This window comes from Ochotona curzoniae, unplaced genomic scaffold, assembly GCF_017591425.1.
Source record: "Ochotona curzoniae isolate NIBS_2020 unplaced genomic scaffold, NIBS_Ocur_1.0 contig_3498, whole genome shotgun sequence".
NCBI classification, from domain to species: domain Eukaryota; kingdom Metazoa; phylum Chordata; class Mammalia; order Lagomorpha; family Ochotonidae; genus Ochotona; species Ochotona curzoniae.
Genome location: NW_024465885.1, coordinates 4,807,440 through 4,824,652, shown reverse-complemented (window position 1 = coordinate 4,824,652; position 17,213 = coordinate 4,807,440). Strand labels below are relative to the sequence as shown.

The following is a 17,213-nucleotide window of genomic DNA, read 5'->3' as shown; positions in this document are numbered from 1 at the left end:
TGAATTTTCATGTTTTTGTTTTCATTTTCATTTCTTCAAAATAGTTTTCTCTCAGATTCTTCATCGACTCATAGGTCATACAGTAGTGTCATTTTCTTAAAGAAGGTTCTTGATTTTCTTTTTGATTTCTTCAGCAACGTATTAGTCATTCCGTAGCATGTTACTGAATTCATGGTGTTGTAAATTTTTATTTTCTTCCATTTTTGATTTTGTTTTGTGGCTTTTCATTTAAAGTGATGTAGGGTAACTGTGTAATGGAGACTACGATATCCAGAAGTGAGGATACAATGCAGTATGCATCTCTATTTCCAGGTCAAAGATGGAGTCCCAATGAAATTGTGAGACATGTCTTAACAATGGGACACTGGACTATACCATTGTCCATGCCTGCAATAATTGACTTATCACCATTTGTGAAGAACTATGTTATTGTGATGATATAGGGGAAATCATTGTGAGGGAGGAGGGAGTTTCAGTGAGAGATAACAATAATGATGTAGTTTTAGATGCATAATTTATTTCTGGGGTTTCTACTCGTCTGCGTTAGTCTTCATGTACCAGCCTATTTTGATTATACGCACTGCAGTGTGCCTTGAAATCCATTGTTGTGATCACTCTGGAATTTTTAATTGTTTAATATTATTTGAGCTATTTGGGGTCTTTGGTCTTCCCAAGAATTTTAGCATCATTATTCTAAATCTGAGAAGAACGTCAGAGGCATTGATATTTAATTTGCAATTTCTTTGGATGCTATGGACATTTTGATAATATTAATTATTCTAATCCATAAGAATATTTCTAAGCTTTAATTAATTTCAAACTTAGAAAACCACCTGGCTTATTACATACGACAGATCCAAGAAGAGATGAAAAGGGAACATATGTAGGTAAGTATTTCAATAATAGGTTAAGGAGTCCAATTTTTAGGAATATTGAGTTTAGTTACTTTTATTTCTGTTATCTATTCATCTGTTTATGAAGGAACTTTCCTGCTAATCTTAGATACCACCACATTCTGGTTTTGTTTAATGATTTTCCACCTGCAAGGACTGTTTCATTGCAGATAGCGAGTCTCAGATGGGAACTAGGACAAATTTACTCCAATTTAAGTTTTCATTCTACAAGTTAATCTCTTTGTTGTTATAATAAATCATCCTGTGAAAATAACAACACATCCAAAAGCCATATGAAACTAATTTCAGGTCCCAAGAATAACTATACCACATTGAGCAAAAAGTTTTAATCAGTTGATTAGAAGCAAATCATTTTTTTTTTCCATGTAAGTTTCAGTTATCTTGTGATAACCTCAACTATTACTTAATCTTTAATTCAGGGTTCCTAGCTTTGACTTGTCTCAGGCCTAGCTGTTGTGCAATTGGAAAGGGAAACAAGTAATGAATCTCTCTCTCTCTCTCTCTCTCTCTCTCATTTAATGTAGTATAATCAACTACAATGTGCAATATTACTTCATATATTTCATAGATAATCAAGATAACTGATGCCCAGCTCTTTGAAATTCATGCACACTTTTCATAATGTGCATTTTTAAGAACTTCCCGAAGATTCCTCATAGAGAAGCTTAACTATCAATATCAAATCTTGGCATTATCATCTTGAGTGCCACCTTGTTTGTTCTTAGGAAAACTTGATGCCATTACAATAAGAAATAAACTAATTTTAAAGTCATTCTTTTTAATGATAGAAAGTGACTATACCAAAAGAAGGTTACTACGAAACACAGAAAGGAGACTATCAAGTTTTCCATTTTTATGAAATGGTCTTAACTCTGTTGGACTATTAGTGCAGAAGCGCATTATATATGAGGAATCATCATATTATTCCTTTTTCATGCCAAAAGAAAAGGAATCCATTTTATACCAATATGTTTACAAGGATTATGTTGGCTGCTTCAAACTCCTTAGTTAAAGGAGATTTGAGAATATGAACCATCTACTTTGGAATTCAGCTGATTTGATTCAGGGATGCTCACTCCTTTCTTGGAGTGTCTTTATTCCTCTAATACCTGCTGCTAACAACTTGCTGAATTTTTAGAAGATGGCAAAAATTATAATACCTATGGGCTTAAACTATGACAGCAATACTTCAATTCACCAATTATCTGGTTTAAACTGGAAACTATTCGTAAACAAGAGCTACATAAAGCACCAGGTTGAAAGAGTTTCCCAGAACGGACTCAAAATCTGCTTGTTAAAAATATCTGGCTAGAATGACAGGAGTGGTTTTTCTGGCTAAATTCTTAGTGTACACTGTGGGAAAACCCCATGACACACATTTATTTGACAATCAGATTTCATTTTAAAAAGTTGGAAATGTAAACTCATAATGATTTTTTTTCTTTACCAACTACTTAGTTATGATAACTTTATCATGTTAACAAAATGGATTATATTTGTTATGTTTGTACTTACTAGGGCCTAACTGGTAAATAATCTGTCATCATTTCCATTGCAAACCTAGAGTTTCAAGGGGACATGACTTGATTAAAAATCAGCAGCATGCAGCCATTTGTTAAAATAGCTTTTATGTTTAAATCAAATGGTTCTACATCAATTTAATCTTTCTTAAGGAAAGGAAGATAAATTTGCTTCTTGTCTTCACTCAGGAACAGTCTGATTTTGTCCCTCTTTAAAATATTTTGGAAGCTGCAATTAGAATCTTACATGTCCTATGAATTTTAGTGAATAACAGTATTTTACCAGACATGGCAGTATCCAGCTAAGACCCTCCCATTAGCATTCTCTGTTCCTGCTGAGAGTGTAATAATTGGGTCAAGCTCAATCTCAAATGGCTTTTTTTTGTTGGAATAAGTTTTGCTGTGAATGTTAAACCAAATTTAATTAAAGGACATCTTGCTTTGTCTTTGTATGCTATAAAATCAGACAAAATCATCAAGCAGACTTTTCCCTGCCTAAAGAAGTCAGTATTCTCTTTGTGCATACACTCAGATGTACAATAGGAAGAGTTAAGCTATTTATCAGGATAGAAGCCCCAACAATCTGAAAATATGTGTTTTCACAGAAATGCCAAGTGAATAAAACAGATATATTGAGAGACGACAAAAATGACAATAAAAAGAGTGATTATTATACTAGTTCCTGAAACACACCTTGACAATACAATATCTGCAAACTGGATCATCCTGGTTTATTTTCATAGTATCTTGAAAACTTTTAATAAACAGCAACCACTAAATGATTTCCTCTTTTATTCAAAAGCAAAGGCAACACTCTTATATAAAGCAATATGTTTAAACAATTTTAGATGAATAAATCAGTTATTAATTTTTTCCTCATATATTTTATGGAATGGAATTTCTACTTTTTCTCTAATTTGCTCTGTTTAAGAAGGGAGCAGGAGAAAAGACAGAAAGACAAAGTAAAGTTTCCAGCCACTCATTCACTGCTCCAAATAAGAGTGATGCTCGGAGAATGGCTGGGTCCAAACCCAAAGTGATTAATGGAGTCTAGATCTTGTAGATATTGGGAACCTAATTGCTTGAACCACCATTGATGGATCCCAGAATTTTCACAGACAAAAATGAAGTCATTGACTGTAGCTAGAAATCAAATCCATATACTCTATCATGGGATTTGGGTATTTTAACCATGAGACTAATCACCAAGTCTCTAGATTATACTTTTAAACTGTGTTTTTATACCCTAACCTTGTATATACTACTTAAATTTTCCTATGGAGATATTGAGAAACAAAATATTTATGGTGAAACTACAGGACAGAAATAAAAGGATATTTTTTAAAGTTCTAATAGCGCACATAAATTTAACATGCTATAAAAGAAGAATCAATAATCAGTCGAGGGACCTGCATTGTGTCACAGCTAGTTGAGCCACCAATAGCCATGTCAGCATCCTGTAGCTGAGTGATGGATATCAGTCACAGCTGCTTTGCCTCCAGTGCAGCTCCCTGTCACTGCATGTGGAAAATGGCCCAAGCTTGGAGAAGTGCCATCCGCTCCGGAGTCTCAACTGGAATGTGGGCTCCTGGCTTCAACCTGTCCAACCCAGGTCATTAAGAGTGAAACAGAAGATGGGGCTTTGTTCTCTGCCACTCTTTCAAATAAAGTAAGTGATCAAAAGGATTATCTGTTGACAACTACATTACAAAGCGAAAAAGAATAAGGGAGTAGCAGTTACAGATCTTGAGCACTGTATGTTGTAAGTACATTTTTTTTAAAGATTTATTTTTATTATTTTTTATTGGAAAGGCAGATATACAGAGAGGAGAGACAGAGAGGAAGATCTTCCGTCTGATGATTCATTCCCCAAGTGAGCGCAACGGCCGATACTATGCCAATCCCAAGCCAGGAGCCTCTTCTGGGTCTCCCACGCTGGTGCAGGTTCCCAAAGCTTTGGGCCGTCCTTGACTGCTTTCCCGGGCCACAGGCAGGAAGCTGGAAGGGAAGCGGGGCTGCTGGGATAGAACTGGTGCCCATATGGGATCCCGGGCGTGCAAGGCGAGGACCTTAACCACTTGCGTCACCGCGCCTAACCACTTGCGTCACCGCGCCGGGCCCTGTTGTAAGTACATTTAATGAAACTGAAGTATGTACGTATTCAAAAGTTATAACTCAAGAACCAATTCCTACCTCTGTGAGCCTGACAGTTTCACAGTTCTTAAAAACTTTTTTGATGAGTTCAATGTTGATGTTAATTAATGTGATGTTTAATATTATATCATGAATGTCAACATTGAGAAGTTCCCTCATTACTAGTCAACGAGTTAATATTTCTTATGAGCACTGTATGCTATCACAAAAATCATGCATCATCTTTGGGCAGAGATCCATTAAGAGTACAAAGCTATCAATTAAACTTAATGTAATAAAGAATGGAAATTTCAATCATAATATGTTTTATATTATGCTTCATGTATTTAGCACAAAATTGTGCATAATTTTAAAATAAATGTAATCAGATATAATGGTTGTCATACTAGTAACACACACAGTTAATCCAAAAAGCTGCAGAAAATAGTAATAGAGTTTTTTATATGAAACAGTGAAGCCCACGCTAATTTTTCCATATATGAAAAAACATTGCACCAAAATACATTCGTGTTTTAACTGCATTTTATGTAAACTTTTTGAAATGCTCTCATATACTCAGAAAAGTTATTTTGAGTATCTTAATAATGTTAAAATTTTAGTAATAGGTTGTTTCAGGTAGAATTATATTTTACCTACTAATTTAGGTTCTAGACAGTGTACCACAAACTTCACATTGTATCTTTTAATTTTCACAAGTTTCGTAAGATAGCAATTGTCAGTTATACTTAATAAGATTGGGGAGTGAGGTTCAGGAACTTGAGGGTTTTTTTTTTTGCTTTTTTGCCTAACGTAGTATAGTTAGCAGTTGATGGATGCCACAATTCAAATTCAGCTCCATCTGTTTCGGAAGCTGATATTCACAATGTTTGCTCTTTCCCTTCTTCAGTTGCATTGAATACATCTCACAGTCTTCAATATAAAAGGAAAAAAAAAACCCTTTAAATCACACAAAGAGAATCTGACTCCTAAGAAGTCATGCTACATCCTCAGGCCCGGAAGATGCTAATGACTTTATTTATAGAAATGTATCTTGCATATATAATGAATTGTTTGGAAATTTCACCCATGACAAGTGTCTTTAGGAGAGACTTTCAATCAAAATTTGAAAGAGAAAGGAAGAAGAAACAAAATGATAATGGAGGAAAATATTGGAGCATCATTACCACCAAAAACTGAACAAAATTCCTGCCACCACCAGGAACTGAGACAACAGCAGCATCTCCCAGCGGAGCATTTTGAAGAAGTATGACTCTGACATATCTTGAACTTTCAGTTTTTATTGATAATATTATGTGTTATTTTGTTTCAGAAAAAAAAAGCAAAAAGGAGGTCAGAGGCAGGTGCAATGGCACATAGGACAGGCTGCTTCTTAAGATTCATACTACACCTGAATACAGGCTCCAGTTTCAGATCCAGATTTCTGTTGATGTGCATCCCTGGAAGTGGCAAAGAATGTCTCAAGTGCCCTGGGATTCAGTCACCCAGATAAGAAGCCCAGACAGACTGGGTGCTCCTGGCTTCAGTGTAGCCCAGCCTTCGCTATGGCTGGTGTTTGTAAAGTGAACTGCCAGAGGTATGATTCTTTTGCACATGCTTGCAGCAACTACCTGTCAGGATAAACCTTCCTATCCCTGACCAGAACTGAAGTGGTGGTGACACACACATCCTGAAGGCACGTTTCCCTTTACTACTTGATGTAAGAGTCCCATTATGATGTACATATATCGTATAGCATATTATTCATTTCACTTTCTATCATGCTTATTGTTGATTACCTGTACATATCACAAATGTACATTTCATTAATTGAATTCCTAGTATTCTGAAAAATATCTGGTGCGTGAAAGATGCCCAATAAGTATATTTTGATAGAAAGAATAAAAGGAAAAAATATTTCTAATTTTGTTTATTTTTCTTGCAGCATTTTAAATTTTAAAACAGTGGAACAGATGTGCAAAAATGCACATATTTAAGGGGGACTCGCGATATTTTGTTATGAGTTGTATAATATCCAATCAGGATAAGCATTTATCCTTTCAAATATTTAGCATCCAAAAATCCTTTATATTAGTTCTTATAGAGAAATGTATAGTGAGTTAACATTAATTATCTCCCCATTAATGTACACCAGAAAACCCAAAGTTTGCATTGTTCTCTAACCGTGCAAGCTAGTATACAGCTACCAACTCTTCATTCTTCCCCACCCCAGCCTCTGGTGATGATCATTATATTTTAACAAGATTTACTTGTTTTGATTGGAAAGTCAGATATACAGAAAGCAAGGGAGACAGAGAGGAAGATCTTCTGTCTGTTGATTCACTTCCCAAGTGGCTACAATGGCCAGAGCTGAGCTGATCTAAAGTCAGGAGCCAGGAGCTACTTCCCGGTCTCCTGTGCGACTGCAGGGTCTCAAGGCCTTGGGCCGTCCTCAACTGCTTTCCTAGGACACAAGCAGGGAGCTGGATGGGAAGTAGGGCTGCTGCAACATGAATCTACATCCATACAAGATCCTGGAATGTGCAAGGCGAGGATTTTAGCCACTAGGTTACAGCTCCAGGCCCTATACTTTTAAGTTCTATGAAATTTCATATATTTGACTCGTATGAGTGGAATAGTATGATATTTGTGTTTCTGAGCTTGTTTCATTTCACTTAACATAATGACCTCCAGTTCCAAATTGTTCTCCAAACAATTTCGTCTTTTTTATGGCTGATGAATGTTCAATTATGTGCATGTACCACACTTTTTGAGTTCAATCATTTATAGATGGGCACTTACCTTATTTCCTGTTCTGGTTGTGGTGAATAGTTTTGTAATAAATGTGAAATACAGACTTATCCCCAACAGATAGATTTATCTCAATTATATATAGGCAAGGGGGGGTTGGATTATATGATGGCTCTACTTTTACATTTATGGAAGCATCCATAGTGTTTTTCACCATGGCTTTATTAATTTAGATTCCAATAAATAATGTTCAAGACTTTTCTTTTTCCACATACTCACCAAACACTTGTTACCTTTTTTTTTTTCAATTTTGATAATGAAAAAGTGAGGTGATATTTGATTGTGGCTTTAATTTTTCCCAGATAATTGGTAAAGACCTTTTTTTGTGTACTGTGGGATTCAATTTGTGGCTATTTTGCTGAGTGTGTTTGGTCTAGTTTCCCCCAAGACCCCATGATACAGCTTTATTTTGTTTTATTGCAGTTGATTTTGGTACAAAGGTAGCACTAGCCTCACATAGCGAATCTGAAAGAATTTCCTCTTCTATCTATGAAACAATTTTCAAAGAATTTGCATTCCTACTTTAAATGTTTAACTTTGTTCCTATGATTTTTGTTCAAAGGGGATTTTTATTGTTATTAAAATTATTAACTGGTGTCACTACTGTTTCATTTCCTTTTAATCCATCATTTCTAAAGAGGGATGTTAAAATAAGCTTTCAATGTTATCACATCTTGTCCTCTCAGATATACCAATAGTAGCTCTATATATTCAAATGTTTTAAAACTGTATACATCTATATTTATAAAGCTTATTTTCTTTTAATTGAGCACTTTATCCTTATTTCATGATTGCTTCTCAGTTCTACTGTCGGGCCTCGATGAATTACTCTCAGTCACCAGGCCCTAGGGTAATGTTGGGAAGGACTGGAAGAGGTTAGTGGTGATGGACATCTAAACAAGTCTAACTCATTAGGGTACAGATATCCGCTTGGTTTTCGAGAAAGTCCAGAGTCTCCAGTCCTAGGCATTCACCTGAATTTCGTAGCTCTTATATGGTACTTGATCTATGGGCAATAATTCACATTGGTATCTATGGAAAGGTATTTAACAGAGCTTTTACTCAGACACCATCTCGGCTCGACACTGGAAAATGTTTAAATTGGATTTTGGATTATACGAATCAGATGGTTGATTGTTTATCCATTTATGTATAGTATTATAATAAATAGTTCTTTATATAATCATTTTCAGTAAATGTTATGTTCAGAATAACTGGAATCTTGCCCTTATTTGAGCACAGCAGTCAAAGTTGTCTGGGTCTACCAAGCTGGTACACCTCCCACAGCAGAGTATTTCCCTAGGTTCCAAGTTACTTCTCTGTTCCTTCCTCGTGCTGTATGTACCTGGTTCATCCACAAACCCAAAAGTTACACAGTAGCCTCAGACACAAAGAGACATCCATTCGGGCAATTTAGTCTAATCACATAATAAGCATTCAGTATGTTTTTGTAGATTGATTCTAAACTGGAGTCAATTCATTTCAAATTATCTTTCGTCTTCAAGAGCTGCATCTAAGATTCAATGTGACAAGTATTTTACTTTCCCTATTTAGTCACAGGATTGCGTTTGATTCCTATTATCTAATTAAACTTGAACCAAAGCACATACATTCTTTGTTTTGCATTTGCACTTTGTTTTGAAGGAATCACCATGTTAATTGCTGAGACTCAATGAATGAAGCTGCTTAAAACTTATACTGTTTCAGCTTGGAAGACAATTACATTCCCTAAAAAAAAAAAAAAAATAGCCTGTGCAAGTAAGCATTTTTGTTTTTTACAACAGATGATTTTGCTAGAGATCAAAATCGGCAACTCTGTTAAAATCTCTTCTCATTTTAATTTGGATTATTTATGTTTTTGATTTATCTTTATCTATCAAGTACATCATATATAATCATGATAATGCTGTGTATGATTAACTCATGTTATTTAATGATATGGATGGAGTTTAATTTTGGGTATCATGCCTTTCTTATTGGCTTTAGAGAGTATTTGTGAAAGGAGATGAGAAATAACTGCATGCTCAGAAGCTTTACAAGTACATGCGTTGCTGTGTAACACTGGTGTCTAGGGCCTTGTTTGCCACAGATTCCCGAGTCGCTCTTTGATTTCTCTATACTTCATAACTCTTCACCAGGGCATCAGGAGCAGAACACACTGACTGCAACCATTTTTATCACTAGGGAATGAAGGAAATTTAATTAAAAGATGACGATAAAGAAAACTACTACAAACAGTAATTCCATTTCTCTTGAGTATTTTGCAATAAAAAATATTATGTCTGATTCTTCAGAAGTAATGAAGGAGGTAGGAAAATATCTGTACCTGCTTAACAAGAATTTTTTGTGTCATAGGACAAGTTACATTGTATCTTTAGCTGTTCTACAGACACAAAGGCTTGATTCATCTGTTTCCTTCTTGTGATCCCTTGAAAGAAATTTTCTAAAATATACTACACATATCTGCTATCCAGGAAAGAAAATTCTTTTAGTTTCTTTGCAGCAATACTCTGCAAAGTATTTATATTTTTTCTCTTCCATTTCCTACATAGCATTCATGCCAACATAAAGGAAAAATGACCAATATGCTTATTTTTTAAAACAGAACTACATGCACGAAACAAGGAATAATCTGATTATTATATTACGCAAAAGTGAATCTCTAATCATCTCTATGAATTAGTAAAATAAAAAGCATAGCATTTTAGGTCCATTATTCTGACTTAGCCATTACTGGCAATGAGGTCAAATATTATATGGGAATTTAAATGAAACATAAAAGTTAAAAATATTATCCTAAAAATTTAGCAAGCATTCACTAAAACATAAGTTTCAAGTTGAAATTAATTTTTACCTCAACCTGCCCAAAGAATGGTTAACAAATATGACTGCTCTTAGAGCCGAGTCAAATAGCTAATTCTCCATCTGCAAGTGCTGGTATCCCATATGGGTACTATTTGTATCCTGGCTGCTCCAGTTCTGATGGACTGGGCATGCAGCAGGTAATTGCCCAAAACCTTAGGCCCTATATCCACATGTATCAGATCAGCTGCAGCCTTTGTGGCCATTTTGGGAAGGAGCAAGTAAATGGAAGACCTCTCTCTGTCTCTATTTCTCTATCAAATCTGCTTTTCAAATAAAAAAATAATCTTAAAAACTTTAAAAATAAAAAGTGACTAATCTAGTTGTATTGAACAAATTGTGTGATATAATGCATCCCTCCTCTCTTATTTACTTTGAGAGTCTGTCACATAAAGAGAAGGAGAGATAGAGAAATAGAGAAATCTTCCACCCACTGATTCACTCCCCAAATGGCTCCAATCGTCAGAGTGGGGCCAGTGTGAAACAAGCAACCCAGAGCTACGTCTAGGTTTCTCACATGGGCACAGGGGTTCAAGGACCTGAGTTGTGTTCTGCTGCCTTCCAGGACATTAGCAGGGAGCTGGAGTGGAAGTAGAGCTTCCAGTTCCCATAAAAGGCACTTCTTCAGGATTCCAGTACCACAGGGGAGGCTTAGCTTGCTATGCCAAAGTACCTGGCCCCAGGCACGATTTTTTGACTCTTACTTTCCTTAGATTGAAATGGAAAATAAAATACCAAAGCTATTAGTAAGAGCTTTTTTTTTTCTTTATGAACTGCATATAATCTTTTAATTAGGCTGAATTAATTAATTAAATAGAGCATACGGATAAGAACTGAAAATTTGTTTACAAAATTGACATGCTTGTCACTTAAACTTCAAGGAAAAGTCTGCCCTTCCAAACTCAATCTTCTGAGAATTTTTATCATATGTATATGTATATGTGTGTGTATATATATATACCTGTTTTCCTATTTAATACTCAGTAGGTAGTATCCGTGTTTTCTGAAACTTAGTCTTTCTGGTTGACCTTATACATAACATAATAAAGTAACTGAGAGGTTCTGAAGAAAAAATAAAGGACATTAGTTACAAGCTAAACAAGTGCCAAGCCATTACAAATATTTATTACTTAATTGGCACCTCTTGATCTAAAAAAGGTAAGTAAATAATAAATAGCACCAATTAATATTTCTCTCATGCTCTTAAACAAAGATGTTTATTAATGACTCCAAATTTTTTAATAATCATACCACTATGTGAAACACATATTTTTCAGTATAGTTACTGAAGACAGGAATGGTAGGAAAATGAAGAAAGTAAGATCTGTTTAAAAGAAGGTAAAGAGAAAAACATGCAAATTCATTCTCTGCACTCATTGGTCTGAGAGCAGAGATTACATTCCTGTCACCACCACCTACTCTGGCAGAGAAATTGTGCAGTCAACATTGAAATGCAAGTTATACATATTCAGCAAGCAGCAAATAAAATTGTTTCCTAGGAATTTGAATCTTAACAACATCAAAACCCATTAAGCCAGCACTTCTGTTTGTGCTTAGTCTGGGACAGGAATTGGACATAGTGGGTGTTTATACAAGTTTTAAAATTTATACGTAATTTGGAGAGAAACACAGAACAACCAAATGAAAGCTAACATGTTTTTGCACAGATTTTCCTGGAGGCCTATAGAAAGGTCATTTTTTTTTTTTGAAACAGTACAAGCTTCCAAAGACAATAGCTCATGTTGCTATTAGGAAACTGTACATAAACAAAATAAATTTAAAATGTTTTGCCCACAGCTATTCTTTCGAAATCTATTGACAAATTTGGGGACATTATTGGACTTCTACAACATTCTAAATTTGGGGTGCTGTAAAAGAAGACTAGAATTGGGAAATGAGTCACAGAAGCAGGGTTTTAGTCATTCACATGTTGGACTGAGAATTTGTACATGGAGCATTTCATATTACCTAATTTAAGCATTAGGGAGATAATTATTTTTTCTTTTTTCTGCAAATTAATAAAGCTTTATTCACATCGCTGAGTAGGATGACAGTTTTATCAACATGTATGAGACCAAGCGTCCCTGCCTGCTACAAAGGGATAGCAAACAGGTATAGTAAGAAACAACCTTATTTTGAGCAGGGGGAATAACAACACAGCACTGAACAGCTATACTGGAGTCTGAATCCTGCTTGAGATAATTGTTTTTTCTAGTGAATAAACAAATAACATTTTTTTCTATAGCCTAGATCACCAAAACTCTTTGAAAAAGACCATGTATACAAATGTGTAACTGTGAACCCATGTTCACAAAACATGGCTAATTCTGAATAACGAGAATGGAAAAGCATGATGATTTATCTCTGCAAATTTCTGATGTTCTCAGTGCTTGGTGGTTCATAGAAATCAAAGGGTAGAACAGAAAAGGATCTCTTGCCAGAGAAATATTTATATCAGGAACAGCCCCATAAATCCTGTGAAAATTTCCATGGTGATTCCTAATAAGGGATTATCCATGCTGCCTCAGTAAGTTATTATATTCAAAAAAGAAAATTACATCAATAAAGGGTGATGATACAGTCCTCCAGAACATGTGAATATGCAGCAGTCCTTAACAATTTGCTTCTCCAGCTCTCACTTCCATCTCTTTTGGAAAGCAAATTTTGAGCTAGTAGCAATAGCCTTTGTTGTGGAAGCATCTCCTGACATCTTGGGTATCAACAATGGTATTATTCATTGTGTCCTTGGTCTAATCCATCAGTTGTAATTTTCAGTCCTACTAACAGCTTAGGAAAGGTAGATCTCAAGATATGACATTAAAACCTCTTCTGCCAAGAATTAGGAAGTTTAAAATTATATAAAAAAAAGAAGAAGAAGAAGAGAAGAAAGCAACATTATTATAGACCACACAGTGAGACATACACACCACAGGTGCCACTGTCTTGGCCTAACTGGTGATGCTGCCATAGTGATGGCAGTATTAGGAGGTTTTGGTTGAGTTGACATTCTTACAAGTTTAATCCACATAAAATATAATGGTAAGTAAATTCTTAGCCCATCTTCTGGAAAATTTTCAAGATCTGGTATTCTATACACAATGTTGACCAAAAGCAAATGTTCTTGAAGAGAGAAAAAAAATTATAATAATCTCCAGAGAATATTACCATCTATTCTTTCCCTGATGTTAAAAAAAAAAAAAAGGAAAGACAAGAAAAGCTGGATGTCTGGTTTTCACAAAGCTGAATTTCCAGACATTTGAAGAAAATATAGGCGTTACTGCATGCTTAAAACCTACCAAAAGTAATGTGTGTAATTCACAATGAATTAGGAAGCGATTTGAAGTGGAGCTTCTCTGACCAATTTGGAAAGGACGTGATGGAGAAGTTTGGAACCTTGTAGGACTCCTTTTGTACATCCTTGCCTTAGCAGTGCTGAAACTCCATTTACAGGTAGGTACACAAGGATTCTTGGGGGTTCTTCGTCCCATTGCTTCCTACTCAGACTTGATTTGGAAACTTAACTCTTAATGCCATATTAAGAGATGGGGATTTTTAGAGCTGACCTGTTCACAAGGGCTATCCTGCCATAGAGAGAGAAAGGCCATTCTTGCAGTTCATTATCAAGGGTCGAGTGCATAGACACCCTCCCCCTACCCCAGCTTTCCCATATGCTTCTGCCACAGATGATGCAACATGAGGGCCCACGCCAGATACACATCCCTCAGTCTGGGATTTTCCAGCATCCAGAACCAACAGAAACAAATCTCTATTCCTTTTATTATATTTAGCAGCTCAAAGCAGGTGAAGACAAGTTCTTCACCATACCACCAAATCAACCCATCAGGCTCTAACTTATCTCCTTGCCTCAAGAATTACTTCAAGGCAAGTGCCAATGGCATGGCAAGTGAAGTCTCCACCTGCAGGGCCAGCATCCCATATGGGTGCCTTTGAGTTCTGGCTGCTCCATTTCTGATCCAGTTCCCTGCTGATGTACCTGGGGAAGCAGTGAAAGCTGGCCCAAGTACATAGACATCTGCACTTATATGGGGGACCCCAAAGGAAGCTCTAGGCTCCTGACTTTGAACTGGCCCCAGCTCTGCTCTGGCCATTGCGACCATTTAGGGGATGAAACAGTGGTTGGAATGTCTCTGCTTCTCCTTCTCTCTCTGTAAATCTGCCTTTCAAGTGAAATAAAATAAATAAATTTTTAAAAATGTATAAAGTTTAAATATCAAATCCTAAATTATAAATATTCTAAATCCCAACTGAGAAATGCTAGAATGTGACCTATCCCTTCACCATGATTTTTGAACTTCAGGAACAATTGCTTTCAAAACATTCAGATTTCAACAGATTCTTTCCAGTCATGATATAAGCAAAAATAGAGAAAGCAAAAGAAAAAACAACAGAGAAATTTTTTTTTGTTAAATACTAAATGGTAATTTGAAAATACATGTATGGCCTTCCCAAACATACTTACTAAAAAAAAAACCAGTTTGCCATTTGCTTTTTAAAACCAATAGAATCATGATGACATTTTATACTTGAGAGTAAAAATTAGATGGAAGAATATGCAGCGTGAATAGGATTTGGATACTAAATATACACAAGCAAACACGAATCTATTCATAATAAAGTAAAAAGCAACTGTTCATAACCATTACAGTCTCATTCCTATAATCACTGCTACCATCATGTATGCATAACTATGATTTTTCCTTTGCTCATCTCATGTTTCTTTGTCTTCAACAAGCATTTTATTTGCTTGTCACTCTTTGCCCATTAAAATAACTTACCATTTCATTCTTTGAAGATCCTAGACATTTAGCAATTCTTCATGCATTGGATAGTTGTACATTTCTCCGTTGATTGAATCACAGGACATGATCGTACTCAGGGACCCTCTGAGGGATCTCCTGCACACCAGAGATTCTGTTCCTCCCTGTTGCTATGGAGATAGTCAGGATCCATCATCCTAGAAGGAAACTCCAGGTTCCTACTTCATTTGTAAGTCATGAGGAGCCCAAAATGGCAAGGTAGCGCCTTGCCATTGGTACTATGGTACAATGTGCAGATGGTACTTCTAGCTTATCACTGCACGCAGAGATGAAAATCTGTATTCAGAGTGTCTATTCAGTAAAAGTAAAGTGTTTATCTTTACATAATGATAACATTCCAGGGGAATCTGCCTGTCTCCAGTTGGATGGCTGATCGCCGAAGGAGGCCATACCGACACTAAGTGTTGGTCTCTCTGATGGTAGATGTGGAACTCATCAATGTACTGATTATGTCATTTTTGACTGAGTCTACATTGCTAATACCACTAGTGACTTTAATTTTTGCGAACCACCGTCGTTTACATAGTTCATAAGTCCATTAAATAATGGCATGGGAGATTAGGAATGGTTAACATTCAAACAGAACTTGAATCCTATCTTTCTTTACCAGTTCAGAAAACTCTAATCCCTTATCACTTTCACAGACTTCCTTGCCATCAGCAATTTAATATAGTTCCTTAACATTTAGTGAAACATTTACAACAGCTCATCAGTCCGTATAGGTGTATACTTCTGGACACGCTTTCTTTTTTAAGATTTATTTATTTGTACTGGAAAGACAGATATACAGAGAGAAGATACAGAGGAAGATCTTCCATCTGCTCAGCTCCCCAAGTGGCCACAATGACTGGAGCTGAGCCAATCTGACGCCAGAAGCCAGGAGCTTCTTCCTAGTCTCCCACATGGGTGCAGAGTCCCAAGGCTAGTAACCATCCTTTACTGCTTTTCCAGGCTACAAACAGGGAGCTGGAAAGGAAGAAAATCAGCCAGGACATGAACCAGTGCTCATACGGGAACCTGGCATAAGCAAGGCAAGAAATTAGCCATCAGGATTTAGCCCTGAGCATGCTTTCTTACAAGTAAGAGTAACAGGTGCTCTGCTCACCATTATGGCCAATAAGAATATTTTATTTCTCCATTATATTTATTCAAAAACAGAATCTGTAGTGATAGAATTTTCTATTTTTGGATGGTATTTGTATATTGTATAGGAATATCTATAATACTTTTTTCCTCAGCCAACTGATAGTAACTCCCCATGGTTCTACTGAATTGAGCTAAAAGAAAATTATATGGCAAAGGACATGAAAGGGACATTAAAGCCACTACATGAATTTCATGTGTGTGCCTTCAGTACCTTCTCCAACCCAATCAATTTTTTTAAATGTAATTCAGCAGTTAGATGCACACAAACAATATATGGCAGCTAAGACAACACCAAGGTCCTTGGGAAACATTAAGGTCACCTGATTTCTTGGAATCTGTGCTGAAGATTTCAGTCTCTAATGACAGCAGTCTATATTCACAGAGGATAGCATGCCTTTCTTCTAAATTCCAGGGCTCTACACTGTAATTCAGTTTCACAGACGTGCCAAGAAATCTCCCAACATTTTATATATATTTATATATATATATATAAATTTTATATATTATATATAATTAATTTAATTAATATAATTAATAATTATACATATAATTAACAGTTCATGGGCCCTAGGTTACACTGGATGTTTTTTCTTAAGTGACACAATAGTTCATAAAGCAGCTTTGAAATATTTAGGGCCTCCTGCTATTACAGGCCCTAAAAATAATTAAGTAATTAAATACTATACATAATTAATTAACTAACTGATTAATTAAAATAGAGGCTTCTCAGGTCACTCAGAAGGTATGCCAGTAACACACCCAGACACCCAGAAGAACAACACATTTGACACTTGCCTTGTTTCTTGAATCTAAAAGAGGACAAATAAAGCAATTTACCCTTAATTTTTTTAAAGATTTATTTATTATTATTTTTTTATTGGAAAGGCGGATATACAGAGAGGAGAGACAGAGAGGAAGATCTTCCGTCCTATGATTCACTCCCCAAGTGAGCGCAACGGGCCGATACTATGCCGATCCCAAGCCAGGAGCCT

At 35.8% G+C, this 17,213-nt stretch overlaps 1 non-coding gene across 1 annotated transcript; it reads right to left on the bottom strand.

Moving 5' to 3' along the window:
- Positions 1-12,301: 12,301 nt before the first annotated feature.
- On the bottom strand, positions 12,302-12,432 carry LOC121156987. The gene has a single exon (XR_005883965.1). It is a non-coding gene; the product is annotated as a small nucleolar RNA SNORA63 (small nucleolar RNA).
- Positions 12,433-17,213: the final 4,781 nt, after the last annotated feature.